Raw genomic sequence first — 15672 nt, 5'->3', positions numbered from 1 at the left:
ATAAATAAAAATACTGGAATATTTCAGCATACTTTAAAGAAACAAAGCAGATGTAGTTAACCCTCTCGAGAAAGGCCACTACTGGACCTGACAGGCCGGTTGTAATGTTTCCGGAAGTAAACCTGCGATAATTTTGATCATTCTTGCAACACTCGGATGCTCGAAGCATCTCTCCGTATAAAGAGAGCATTCTTTGGTGGAAAAATACGGATGAATACAGGATTCTAACTTACAAAGGGACCCGTGGCGGTATTTATGCGATATACGAGGACGCATATAGAGCAGTGCGTTTCAGAATACATATTCATGCCTGCGCTTCGTATGGAAACTATAACATGTTTTATTTCGACCGCACATGTTGTATTATAGCGATTTAGAATTCAGGATGTCTTATCGAACAGATGCAGCGGCTATCGCGGGTAAAGAAAGCGCACTGCCCACAGACCTTTGCTTACAGATGCTGGCAAGATGGCGGCGTATAAACGTCATGAATAAGTTATAATCACCGCAGATACGATTGCAGAATGTATATTTTTTTAAATACTTGGGGTTCCTTGCGACACAATGCGACTTTGATGTGATAAGATTCAAGTACTACCACAAGGGGTGGGGAAGCAGCAGACTTGGGCTTAACAAATTGCCTGTAGTTAGTTACTTGTAATCAATTAAGTTTTTGGTAATTTTGTAGTTTACTGATTACTTTGCCAACGCTCACTGTAATTCAATTACTTTTTTCAGTAACCAATTACATGTAACCAGTTACATTTTCGACGAAACAAGCTATAACAGGCGATGCAGCTTTGGGCACTTAAATTCAGCAAGAACTATATATATAGCATTCAGTTGGATAAAAACTTCTCCATGGGTTACTTCCTTCCGGCAATCAGCAGTGCTGCAGCTATGCCTCGAGCACCTGAACATCGGGGCTTTAAGAATTGCACACCTCTCTTGGAAGTCCGACCTATGAGGTTTTCTCTTGTAATAAATTGATTTCACTTTTCTGGAAGTGCTTTTGAGTGGCAAGTTCGTAGTCGGCAAGAGCTGCTGCTCAATGCTCTTTCGCTTAGTGCAGTGTATAACTTCTCTGACATGGACAAAAGTCTTAGACCGCTAAGCGCATGTTTCTATCTGTTTGATACTAACGTGACTAGCGTACACCCATTACAGTGATTGTAATACACGAAGAGTACTTTTATGGCTGAATACTATGCAGCTTTATATTAAATTACATTACATACTTGACTACCTTTTCGATGAGCATGAACGTTCGATGGCGTCCTTTACAATTAATCGTTTGAGTGCAAATGGCTAACCACTGAAGGTCCACCATATATTGGCCGGCAAACTTAAGCGGCGCTTTCATGGCTCGATATCGATGGATACATAAAATGTTTATGCGAGTGAATTACATATATATGGTCGTTTCTTCTTTTTTTCTCAACTTTTCACTGGTCTTACCTATCGGAAGCGCCTTCCCCTAGCCCCAGCAACAATGACACGCATAGAGGACCCAGTCCCGATCATCGCGACATTTTGAGTAACAGTCTTGTGAGCGGGATACTACGTTATAACACATTCCTCCTCTTCAGCGAGCACATTGAGTGAGTTTTCTGTGAGTGAGTGTTCCTACCAGATATCGTCACAAGAAAACGAGGGAAGGTAACTGAAGAAAATTTTGAAATGGTGAAGATAACGTGTGAATTAAGGGTTGCAGAGGACGCACTGAAAGAGCCAGGCGAGATCGTTCTATTTAGTTTATATGTGCACTGTTAATAAATGTAGAGATGAAAGTAAAGTTAAAGCAATCGATTAATTTTTAGTAACTGCTCAATTGTTCTCGTGGGTCAATAATCGGTCACTGCAATCAGTTACATTTTCGTGAAAAGTAGTTATAATTGGACTCGGTTGCTTTTTTTTTTCTGTAAACTGCACAAGTCTGGGAAGTAGTCAGTTGGCCACCACAGAGTTGCCTCGTTAACAATTTAGGGCGAGAGGTGCCTCCCCCCCCCCAAAAAAAAACGGCGCCCCCTCCTGTCCCCGTCCTTCACCTTCCCACAACTTGCGCCCACACACGTACCTCCGACTCCACCGTAATATCTTATTTAACGGAAGTATTTATCGGTGAGGGCTACTGCCTTTTCCTTCGATGCGAAACAGACAACATTAAAGGAACTGTGTCTCCGTGGCACGTAGCAAGACGGACCAAAAGTTAACTTTCTAAAGGAGGAACCACACAACCGCAGCACAGTGTGTACTGCTCCCGACAAAACTTTATTAGTAGTCATTTCGTTTCTTTGACACGCCGCTGTTCCTTCCCGCACTTCGTTAACGTGGTTGACCACTCCTTTTTCTTTCTTTTTTATTTCGCTCGTCATCTCTTTCTATTATTAAAGTTGCAGTCCCTCTTTCTTCCCCTTTACTGTCTGACGGACGAAAGCCATTTAAAGGCATTTCCTCCCAGAGCTTCCCGACGTCCTCGCTCTCGCAGAGGCCATAATTTATCGAATCCTCCCCCTTTTCCGCAGCGTGTAGCGAAAAGCCGAGCGGAAACCTAATCCGACATTATTAATGAGGATAAGGAGGCTTGTTCCCCAAAAGAACGGGGAAAAGCGACTCGCTACCGGAATGCGGCGATGCCGAGACGGGAGAGCTGAGCGTGTTTTTTCGGGGAGTACGAGCGAAGAAAGAGAAATATTAATTAAATAAAAATTTAAAAAAAGAGAACGAAAGACGAGAAGAAAGTCGTACACCCGTTTTTCATCAGAGTTTGAAAAACGGCGCAGGCCCGCAAGAGTGAGTGAAAGAGCACAAAGTATATCAAGGAAGAGAGACGAGCTGAGTGCGCGGCGAGCTCTCGGAAGTGCATCGATTAGTCTAAATACGATTTTCAAACTCTCGGAGCACGCAGCTGGTGGTCCGTGGGCCAAAGTTGCGGCGCGGCCGGCGCTGTCTAGCACTCTTCCTCTTTTTACCTCTTGGCTGTCCTCGGCAATTTCTTGCCGCTTGCGCGGAAATGATCGAGGGCTTCTTATATACAGCATAAAACACTCCCGAGAGAATCCGCGAGTATATTTAAATTAAAGAAAAAGAAAGTGTAACGATGATGAGGAGGAGGCGCTTATAGGAGTCGGCGAACTCGTCGGAATCGATGAAGCGTTTCCTTTCGCGGTGCTGCGCCGACATCTTTTCTTCCCGTTCCCGTGACTCACTCATCACCTCGAAACTGCCGTGTAATTGATCGTATATATAGGGCGACAAACAGCGGTTGCGTCTGTGTGCGACGGCTGTTTTTTAGCATCGATAGGCTTTTCTTCGAGAACGCGGCGATTCAGTCTTGTACTTTGTGTATATACTCTCCCGAACAGCTTTTGTTCTTACGAAGGCCAGTGTATTACTCTTTTTGCTCTTGAGTAAATTGTACCCGCTGATGCGGGAACTTCCACAACACTTGTTCGCGGCGGATTAGACAGATCAACAGCTGATACGCTCTCTCTTGTTGATCGCTCCCCCATTGTGCCCCTTTCTATCCTCTTACCCTCTCGCTTGTTTGGTCTCCACAATAACACCTGCAGCTGTTGGGGGTCATTCAAACTGAATCACGAGAAAACGCGAAGTAACTGATATTTTTGTTCAGCCTGCGTTAGAGAGGCTTGGACGTGAACTAGTGATGATTTGGTGCGTGTTGCGCTTCCAGGCGAAATTAGGGACATGCGGGTGGTAAACGTTGAATGCACACTAAAGTAGAAGTAGTAATTAATTCGAAGTAGGAATGAACAGGTTACAGAGGCTCCTTCTATAACTAGCGATGAAGTTAGAAGGGCCTTGCAAGACATGAAACGGGGAAAAGCGGCGGAAGATGGACTACCAGTCGATTTCCTCAAATGCGGAGACATAATGCTTGAAAAACTAGCCGCCCTTTATACAAACTGTCTATCGACTGCAAGGGTCCCAGAGAACTGGAAGAATGCCAACATTATACTAATCCACAAAGAGGGAGACATTAAACAATTGAAACATTATAGGCCGGTTAGCTTACTTCCAGTATTATATAAAATATTCACCAAGATAATCTCCAGTAGAATAAGGGCAACACTGGACTTTAGTCAACCAAGGGAACATGCAGGTTTCAGGAAGGGATACTCTACAATGAATCGCATCGATGTCATCAATCAGGTAATCGAGAAATCCGCATAGTACAATCAGCCTCTCTATATGGCTTTCATAGATTACGAAAAAGGCACTTGATTCAGTAGAGATACCAGCAGTCATAGAGGCATTAGGTAATCAAAGAGTACAGGACGCTTACGTAAATATCTTGGAAAATATCTACACAGATTACACAGCTATCTTAATTCTGCACAAGTAGGAAAATATCTATAAAGAAAGGGGTCGTACAAGGAGACACAATCTCTCCAATGCTATTGACTGAGTGCTTGGAAGAAGTATTCAAGCTATTAAACTGGGAAGGCTTAGGAGTAAGGATCAACGGCGAATATCTCGGAAACCTTCAATTTGCAGATGACATTGACCTGTTCAGCAACACTGGAGACAAGTTACAACAAATAATTGAGGACCTTAACAGAGAGAGTAAGAGTGGGGTTGAAGATTAATATGCAGAAGACAAAGATAACGATCAATAGCCGGGCTAGGGAACAAGAGTTCAGAATTGCCAGTCACCCTCTAGAGTCTGTGAAGGAGTACGTTTACCTAGGTCAATTACTCACAGGGGACCCTGATCATGCGAAGGAGGCAATTTACAGAAGTATAAAAATGAGTTGGAGCGCATTCGGCAGACAATGACTCTGACTCTGACTCTGACTCAGACTCTGACTGGAAGCTTACCATTATAATTAAAAAGGAAGGTATGCAACCAATGCATTTTACCGGTGCTGTCGTATGGGGCACACACAGACTTGGAGACTGACAAAGAAGCTCGAAAACAAGTTAGGGACCGCGCAAAGACGGATGGAACGAAGAATGTTAGGCGTAACGTTAAGATATAGGAAGATAGCGGTGTGAATCAGAGAGAAAACAGGTATAGCCGATATTCTAATTGACAGTAAGAGAAAGAAATGGAGCTGGGCAGGTCATGTAATGCGTAAGTTTGATAATCGGTGGACCATTACGGTTGCAGAATGGGTGCCAAGAGAAAGGAAGCGCAGTCGAGGAAGGCAGACGACTAGCGGTAGGGTGATGAAATTAAGAAATTCACAGGCTCTAGCTGGAATCAGTTGGAGCAGGACAGGGGTAATTGGAGATCGCAGAGAGAGGCCTTCGTTCTGCAGTGGACATAAAACAGGCTGATGATGATGATGAAAGTAGAACACAAATCACGCTATAAGGCTGGCACAGCTTGCACCTCTCCGGAAATGTTTCTGGATTTCCTCAGTAGAACTGAGGAAATTCAGAACTCTTGTATCCTAGCATGTTTTTATTTTTTTTAAAACAAAATGACAATCAAAGATAGAACTACTGCTTCTCTTCATTTGTCTCAACAGTAAACAGCGGTGTTGATGATGCAATTGCTTGTTGTTTGAGGGTTCTAACATTTTCTTCCGAAGTTAGAAGTCCACAAAAGCTGCCAGGTTTAATTTTGCAGAAGTTATTAGTGAACTGTATAATTTCTTTCGTAATCAACCATAACTAGCTTCGGCGAAACGTTGCCACAATCTCTGATTTCACAGAGGGCTGTTTCAAGAAAAAATGATGAATGAAGAATACTTTTACGCGGAAACCACACTGATGCGTCTCTGACATTATTTTTCCTTTAGGCATGGCGCCACTGCACCTATTCCACTCCAAGCGAAATATTCACTTAAATCGTTCGCAATTGGCCTTTATATCTTAAAGCCTTGTTTTAGCCATGGTGATAATGTCAATAGAGGGCACCGTAAACTAAAATGCCGCAATATAACGCCGGAAATGCGCCAGGGATCGGCGCATGGTAGCCAGCACGAGTTTACAGAGTATAGCATAATATAGAACACTGATTCCATACGCGAGTATCTTTGTCGTATGCCCATGTAGTTGCTGTAGTTGTTGCTGTCGTCGTCGTCGTCGTCGTCGTCGTTGTTGTTGTTATTGTTGTTGTCTCATCTTTTCACGATACCTGCTAGCTGTAGCTACAATCGTTTTCTTCAGTGAAATGATACGGGCAAAAGGCAACATCGGTGAAAGTAAAAGAGGGGTTCTGTACTTAACCGACGGAGCTGCGGCTATGAAGTGGTGACGTTTTCGTGAAAAATATAGTATTTTCATTCCTTGCTGGAGGGATCATAACAATACCTGGTTTAAAGGGCCTCTCCCCAGGTCCGGTCATCTTGAGCTGACAAGCGCAGCGCACACGATGCGCGCTAACGATCGTGCCTGCAAAGTACTACATCGCTACGCGCCATGGAAAGAGCTGGTAATTCAAGCCGAACGCCGCTTGCATGCCCTTCGCCTCGCGGGCATCGCACTCCCAGTCGTCAATCGCTAAAGTGCGCCTACGTACATGACGGTGTTGGGACGTCACTCGCAGTGACACGTGACTTCGAGAATTATTTAAGGCAACATCGGCTATTTTTTTAATCTGTAGTTTCAATAGAGGAACTAAAGTTTACAGAAATAATGAAACCTAAAAACCGAATGTATGCTGTCAAGATTGGGGGCTCAATTCCATCGCTCGTGATCCGTTGTCAAGATTGGAATCCGGCATGAATTCGAAGGTAGCTGGCCCATGCCGTCGTCCAACTTATCTACACTGAGGACGTTGATGAAGGGAAGGACTGCTTCTCATCGAGAGCGAGGAATATGGGTTTATTTACAGTATTTATATCAGTCTAACATGACTGTTTGAGAAAGTACATCAGTCTAACATGACTGCTTGAGAGAGAGTCTCAGTCCAACATGACTGCTTAAGAAAAGTGTGTCGAGAATCCGCGCAACAGCAGTTTTTAAACACTCGGTCTTCCCGCGATACAAGGTGACGCGAACGTTCGTTTAGTCGTCGCAAACTAGCCGCCTCTCCGCAGGACGGTTTACACACACACACGTGTTCACGGTCCGAAACCGACACCACGAGAATTTCGTAGAACTCGGAGCCGTTCCGAGAAGCGCGTTGTCTTGAGTCTTGGTCGTTGCGTGGGAAGGAGCCTCCGTCGGCGTTCCCGCGGCAGCTGCCCCGCCCGTAGGAGATCAGGTCCACGTTGTCGTGTTGCGCACAAAGCCTGCTTCGTCGAACCCTTTCAGTCACAACGCCTTTTAATCTCGTATTTTAATGAACCACTCTGAAAAAGTCTTGCAGCAGAATGCTCCCTAGAGGCCAAGTAACAACTTCCAGCGTATAACCAAACTTTGCTATGTGGCCTGGTGAGGGGCCCTTTAAGTGTCCTTTTTCAGTGCGCTGTTGGCACCGGAGGCATTGAGCGCAGTAACGCTGCATGCCTCCTGTGTGAAGCAGCTTCGGAGTGACCGCTCTCTTATAGGCGCGCAGAAAAAGAAAAATATATAAGAAGAAACTTGAGCTTGGTACATGGGTGGAACGCGAAACAAAAATGCAAAGTAGATAGAAAGCGCTATAAGAAAAAAATGTACCAGAGGAGTGCGAGGAATCGTATAAAAAACGATATGAGTAAACTTATAAAATGGTTCTCCGGGAATTCTTAGCAAATACCCCATACTCGCGGACAACTTTCTGTGGCTATGAAGGGAAAGCTGCGGAGGCAAAGCGCGCACAAGTGAGAGCGCTTCTGAAAAGAGTCCCGTGTTCTAATCCACGTTTGTTTAGGACTGGGAAGACAAAACATAAATATCTTATTACCAACAGTTAAATTAGATAGAACACACCACTGATCGCACTTATATTGCGGCTTTTGCTTTCCGCGTCTGGGGAAACGCGATACCGTCGCACCTGGAAGCTGCGTCGATTCAACGCTCTCTCGAGCAACCGAAAGCACTGTGAAACGCTGCCGGACTACTTGGCGTGGTAGCACATGGGCAGCAGCCAGGCGCCCGTAGCTTTCCCTTCATATACAGCCACAGAAAGTTGTCCGCGAGTATAGAACGCATACTTCAGGACAATGTTAATACGCTCCCCGTGTTCACGCAACCATAAACAACACGCAGAGGAAACAAAAAAACCTTTTTCTGAAGCGTCTCTAAAGGCAGGTTCCACGATAAAATTCACCCGCCGTTCTAAAAGCGCTTTTGTGCAGCTCAACAAAGCGCTCTCTAATTTTGAGCAAGGCAGCGCCTGCAATTATGCAGTTAGAAACCCAAGTGTGTATCGCTGTAATTAGCGTTTTCCTCCTCCTATACAAGCGCAGCTGGCACGCAGAAACACGATGAAAGGACCGCGTATACGGAAGCCTCATATTGAAGGCCTTGCTCGGGCCCGGGGTTTCCTGGCGTTGGTTACGCCAATGACCGCAAATTCTGTGCAGCATTACGACTGCTGGGTACAAATGCGAGCAACTCGAAACGGACGTGGATGCGAGAGGCGAGGAACAGCCAGGAAAACAGGCAAATTGGCTGTTAAAATTCCTTCTTTCAGGCTTTATACAAAATTTTGAACCCAGAATTGGCGACATAAGTAGGTAGAGAGAGAGAGCGAGAAAGAGAGGAATGCAGGAAGAAAGAAACGAAAGGGGAAGGAACGTGAACTTCCGATAAACTTGAGGTTGTTTACTCTGTAAGAACGAGCAGCAGTCGAATGAAAGAGAATAACGATGGTGACAAAAAGAAAAAGAAAGCAGTTGCCATTGTAACACGCGATGCAGCACTTAACGATTGCAGCAAGCCCGCCCCTCTAGCAAGGTGAGCATTGAACAAAATGGCAGAACATTCTGTGCGGGCACGCTACGTAGCTCTAAGGCGCTTGTTAAACAAACGAGTGGGCGTTCCGCAAAATACAATAGATTGGGAGAGCACCTCATGCACTCTGCAGAGATCTTCATCAGCACACCATTTTTTACCTTTACATCAGCAACCTTAATAAGCCCGCTATATATATTGTTTGGAGTGGAAATGGGGGCTGTGTCTGAAGCGTATTTAGGTACCTAGTATACCCGTAGTTGGCCAGGCAGTAAATCCGTAGTGTTGTTGGGTAACAGAGAAGTGCGTGGGTATAGTGTGAATTGATGCCGGTTCTTTTTCATAGTACTGCGTGGTTGTATCGCGTTTGTAAAATAGACCGCTGCGGTTATCAATGAAAGTCAATATTTCGAATCTTGTCGCACGCTGTCTCTCCATTGTTAACGTTTTCTTATACAGCTCATAGAAACACAGAATCCTAGGTTTAAGAGACGTGCCTAAGTACTCGCGCAACGCCTAAGGACTTAGGGACTTTAATTTAAATGTTCGTGATCTCGTTCAGGTATGGTTTCCGTGGAGATAAAAGCTTCCGTGCCACAGATATTTGCGCAGGGAAGTCTGTGGCATTCCCTACATTCCCTCAAAAGCCGAGTGATGAGTGTCCATACTCGTGAGTGTACCGCCCTCAGTTCTTGCGGCACTGTACGGATTTATAGAATGAGGCTAAACAGCATTCAGCTCTGTATCCGACTGCCCGTGAGCACACCCGACCTGTGGGCCCGCCAACTGCATGCGCCGCATTTGAGAAATGCGTATAGGCGACGTGTACCGCCGCGTTGAAAGAGGCCATTCAGTGTCTGCTCTGACGGAGAAGGGCTTTGTCTCTAACTCGGCCGCGTTGGCAATATACCGTCGAGCTTTAACGGACGGATCCAAGTTCACAAGTTTAATCAAAGGCGCACGTGTCTAACTTTCTGAATGAACTGCTAAAGCCGTTAGTCTGGTGCCAAAGTTGTCGCCCCCGACGGTTTTTAGGCAATGCATGAAGCTCCCTTAAAAAAAAGAAGAAAAAAAGGAAGAGAGAGAGAGAGAGAGAGTAACTTAGTGTAATTCTTTTCTTTCTTTAACGTAGGCTTTGTGGGCCCTTGATGCGGTGACCCAGTGGCTGTGACATTCTACTGCTGACCGCAAGGCCGCGCGTTCGGTACCCGGCCGCGGAAATACCATTTCAATGTAGACGAAATGGAAGAACTCTCGTGCACTTTGATTTAGGTCCACATTAAAGAACCCCATGGGGCCGTAATCAATCCGGAGCAGTCTACTACGACGTCTCTCATAGTCCCCAGTGTTACTTTGGTGCGTTAAAGATCAATCAATCAATCAATCAATCAATCAATCAATCAATCAATCAATCAATCAATCAATCAATCAATCAATCAATAAATAAATAAATAAATAAATAAATAAATAAATAAATAAATCAAAAGTTGACTCTCCATCCTGACCCTGCCAAAGTGGTTGTTCAGTGAAGCTGTTCAAAATCACCACTACAGCTGCTGAGGGAGGTATACAATACTTTATTGCTTTAGAGTAATGGCAGCAATAGGAGTAATTTTGATAGCACACCGCGGCTGGTCATATTGCCGTTTCCTTTTTGCCGCTCTTCGTATTCACGCTGCTCCTCGGGAGTCCTAAGTAGGTGTTGCCTAACCATAGCGGTGCTGCAGTAACAATGAAATCAATTGCTAGACTGGTTCTTTATACTAACGGTACGTGACGTCACTCCTCACGTCACAAGCTGCCGTCGCCGCTTCAGCTTTCGCAACAGCAATTTTCACCGGGAAACCTATTCGGTGAGCGATACGTGCTTTGCATTGTTATCAAGAGCGCCTTATCAATTATGTGGCTCGGATGCTTGTTTTGTTCTGGTTCTTTATTGAAACAAATTCTATATGTTGTATACGGAATTCGAACGAATATATGCACTTTTCACTTCACTTTGCTGAATGCCTGAAGCTGCGTTACCTCCGCCGCGGGTTGGGCCGGTATTGCACTACCTCCAGGATCGGCCCACATTCTTGCCCATGGAGGCGGATACGAATAAGCCCGACCCACGAGAGGCTAACAGCTTCGCTGTATGGGCAACTTAGCATATGCAGTGGAATAGTCAAATGTAATTCAGACGAGTGGGTCTACTTAAGTGAGTTTTAGGGTAATTAAGGACAGATTGGAAGACTTACCAGAATTTGTGCACATGCCTGTCTGTGTTGGGGCGGGGGAGGGCGGTATGAGGCCATGCGTCTAGTTTCATTGCCCCCCCTCTTTCCTAAGTTTGTGTCACTCTAAACCTTGAATTTAGTTCGGACATAAGTGTGCAGCATAGATGATGCGGAAGTCCTCCCTCGCCCGCCTTTCCCCTGCACCCCCTGGGCCTTTATCCCCAGGCGAACGTGTCATTAAATGACAGCTTGCAGCAAAATACAAATGCAAGGTGTGCATACTTCTGATGCAAGGCTTCGATTGTAAGAAGAATCAAGGGAAACTAGGTGCAAAATGCACAATACCAATATGAATTACCAGAAATATAACAGAGCGTGCAAATATTACATATAAATCCAAAATCAAGAAAGGGGTTGACAGATGGAATAGCACAATGTGGTATAAAGGTTATAATCAGGGATAAGGTGCGTCAGAAAGGGCGGCCAACGTTTCGATAGGAGGATTTATCTTCGTCAAAGGCGACCTCATCATCCTCGGCACGTTAATTTTAAAACGTTAGTAGAGTGACGTCACATGCGGTTGTTGTCGGTGGTGGCTGGTTGTAAATGGAGCGACTTCCAAAAGAATGAGCGCTGTCGCCTGACGTCTGTGAGCATGATTCCTAAGACAAGGGGACAAGAGTGAGAGAGTGGGAAGGCGGGGAGAAAAGAAAAGACAGAAAGGGAGAAGAGAAAAGACACAAGGAGGGAAAGAAAGAAGAAGAAAGGAAAGAAAGAAGGGCATGGGAGGGTGTTGATGAAGCACCAACATTCCAATACCCGATCATTTATCTTCGATAAAATAAACGCTGTCTAAACACAATGCACAACGCTCTATTGAAGTTTACTTGTCTCTCCTTGAATTAGTTCTAACACATAACTACTTCGAATTTGAGAATAGTTACAACCTACAAATACATGGGACAAGCATGGGTACGCCTTTTGCACGAACCTACATGAACATTATTATGGGGATTCTAGAAACACATTTCCTATCGCGCTGCACTGACAAGCCCCACACATACTTTCGATACATAGACGACATATTCATAATATGGGGACATGGTCAAGACAGTCTAGATAAATATGTAGCATTTCTAAATTCTTTTCACCCAACAATAAAATTCACATCAGGATCTTGAACGGAGTGCATAAACTTTCTGGACACAACAATATACATTGGCAATGGGGCAGTAAAGACAACGGTGTATAGGAAACCTTTCGACAAACTACAGTACCTAGAATGTACGAGCCACCATCCCAGACATTGCAAACAAGGCATCTTTAAAGGCCAAGCCACACGACTATGTCGCATTTGCATTAAAAACTAAGGCTACATAGATAGACTCGAGCACCTTAAAAAAACCTTATCAAACAGGAACCACCCAAACAGTGCCCTTCAAAAATCCTACACTAATGCAACCAAACTTGATCGAGCCGAGTTCATCAAGCCCCACCCTAGGGCCATAAGAACAACAACACCTCTTCTTGCTACTAAATTCTAAACGCGCTCCCAAATATGAACAACATCCTCAGTAAATACTACCCAATTTTCACCAGTAACTAGAAACTGAATAATATTTTTCTCGACCCACCCAGAGCGGCTTACAGACGCAACACTAATTTCAAAGATATTCTTGTGCATGTTAAACTAAGGACAAGGATAAAGTTGGGAACCGATCCCTGTGATCGCCCCAGGTGCTCTACATGCAAGCATATTATATCTACTACTACAGTAAAAATCACAGCGTCGAATTACTCACGCAAGGTAACTTCGAGTTTCACCTGCACATCAAGCAACGTAGTCTACTGTCTACTTGTGCCGCAACAATATATAGGTGAGACTGTACAACAAATTCAAACAAGACTCAATGGTCACTGCGCAGATACAAAACACAATTTACTTAAAGCAGTAGCCAGCCACTTCAATGAACATGATCATATACTCGACAAAGCAAGGCTCTGTATATACTACAAACAAATTTCCATTCACCTCGCGAGAAGAAATATACGGAATCATACCCCATACACAAGTTTAAATGCCTACACCCGACGGGAATTAATTTGGCACGTGACAACTTAGAATCTTTAAAAGCGGTAACTTAAATCTGAAATTCTCATATCATCAACCAAGGCACAAAACACATTGTGCCACCAGCTAACCTTAATTCTTAACCTCACCTATTCCTCCATTTCCATTTTTTTCCTGCATACTACTCAATTTAATATACTCTTTCATGTTTTTACATTTATATATCAACTGTACGACCCCTTTTCCCATGTACACCTGCCCGCGCCCGCTTCTACTCATGTCACCCTCCTATTTGTTATTCCGGTTTCGGTTCCCTCCTTTTTTGTCTTTTTTTATTATGTATATATTTTTTGAAACACCCTCACCAACACATTCCAAAGTTCCAGACGCCAGGACATCTTTTTCGATGCCTCAGGCACGCAGGGCCATTTCTCTATACCGTCGTAACGACACCTACGTTGAGCTACTGGGGTTAACGTCTCTTGAAAGACGATGCCGCTGCCTTCCAGTTACCCCATTCATTGCACCCCAGACTCCTTGTCGCCATCTTAACTCCTTCAAAATTACCTGACGCATTGCTGCTACGCTACTAAAGTCATTCTTCCAACTGATGTCTTTTTGGGCCTTTTTTGTTACTCGCGCACTGACCGTCTGACCGGCTTTTCTAAAGCCACAAAAACATGCCGCCAACGACACCCCTGAGTGCTCCCTAACCTCTCGCTTCCCCAACACCCTCCCATGCCTTTCTTTTTCTTTTCTTGTTCTTTTTTCCTTCCTGGTGTCTTTCTTTTCTTTCTTTTCTCATTTTCTTTCTTTTCTTTTTCTCCCCACCTTCCCACTCTCCCGTTCTTGTCCCCTCGTCTTAGGAACCACGCTCACAGACGTCAGGCGACAGCGCTCATTCTCTTGGAAGTCTCTCCCTTTACGACCAGCCGCCGCTGACAACAACCACGCGTGACGTCACTTTACTAACCCTTTAAAGCTAACATGCCGAGGATGACGAGGCCGCCTTTGACGAAGATAGGTCCTCCTATCGAAACGTTGGCCAGCTTTTCCGAGGCACCTTATTTCTGTTTAAAACCTTTATACCAATATATTACATATAGCAACATTACACAGGAAAACAGACATCAATTAGAAAACACTTATAGCATGAACAGTACAGAGATAGAGTATACTCAACACAACTCAAAAGGCTCACGACCGGTCATAAGCAGAGTATGATAAGAAAGCAGTCCGGGAATTGAGTGAAAGGAATTGTTACAGCGTACACCGGTCCAACACGCAGGTCTGCTATATGGCTCTCTATAACGTCGTGCTGAATCTGATAAAATATGTAGACATTATTTTCTTCCATGCGCCGAAATTCTTCAAATGTAGTTAGTAGACGTGTACGACACAGCAGGTGAGGAATAAACTAGAAAAAGAAACGAATGAAGATATATTGCACAGGAGTGACGAGTAGCCAGTCAAACTGCTTTCGTTTCAGTATTCAGATCGACAAAGCAGCGCGTTGTTTAGTTTCGCAGCCGGTTGCGACCAAACAAATGTCGATGCCTTTAGGTCACCCGAAAACGGTAAAACCCCATTTCTGAAGAGAGACAGACCGAAAGGCTGCAACCAGGAGCGGACACCTTCAGCTCAGTACGTCATGGTATTCGTTCGACAGCACCTTATATATTTGACATATGTATAACTGAAGAGCACGCAAAATGAAAACAAGAAAAAAAGATGGAGAGAAGAAAAGTGCTTGCTGGAGAGAGAGAAACACAGACGTTCAAGGGTGTGGGCAATCGCTCCAGGTGGGGCTTCAATACATGCCTGCTGGCGCTTCGAATCGAATTACAGAGTCACGCAAGCGTCGGAGAACGAATTACTATAGAGCATAGTCCTTTTTCCCGCGCATATACGCGTCTCAGCGCGAACGCATTTCGGGGCCGCAACCTGACCTCCCGACTGAGACTCGGAAGAGGAGGCTCAATAAACGGAGCCCATATTTCCTTTTTGAAGCGCGTTCACGGCCGCTGCGAGGTGCCCACGATTGCAGCGCGCGGTGGTCTCGCACGCCGGGTGGCTGCAACACGATACCCGCACCCAGTGCACCGCAGTCAACAACAGCGGCGTCCGTTTTCGGCTCGTTCCTTTGTATTGGCCCAAAAGCGCAGCGCACGCCGCTATGGCACTCTCTGGTTGTGCTTGCCGTATACATACTCGAGATTTATGTGCGCCTGCGACGAGGGTATCCGGCCCCGTTTTTAGCCGGACGCCAAAATAAGCGTCATATAGGGATCGGTATGAAAGGCCACGGTGGCGCAAGCTTGAGGCTGGCTCGGAGGGAGAAGAAACGGCCATATGACCGCTCGGTTCCCGTCACGCTTGATTGAGAGTGATGCCGACGTATAGCAGCGCACGGCCAGCCGGCCAACCAGGCAGTCACTGCACATGATGTTATTGTGTACGCGGGCGCATACATTTGTGCCCGGCTGTGCAGTGGCCGTATGCCGTAGCCAGAAATTCGCTTCGAATACAAGTGGTGGCGCTCAGATATGCTCGGCGCTCTTGGAGGATGGGGTGAGGGAGAATAAACAA

Source organism: Dermacentor variabilis, chromosome 2 (assembly GCF_050947875.1).
Source record: "Dermacentor variabilis isolate Ectoservices chromosome 2, ASM5094787v1, whole genome shotgun sequence".
Lineage (NCBI taxonomy): Eukaryota > Metazoa > Arthropoda > Arachnida > Ixodida > Ixodidae > Dermacentor > Dermacentor variabilis.
Note: the sequence above shows the minus strand (reverse complement) of the source record.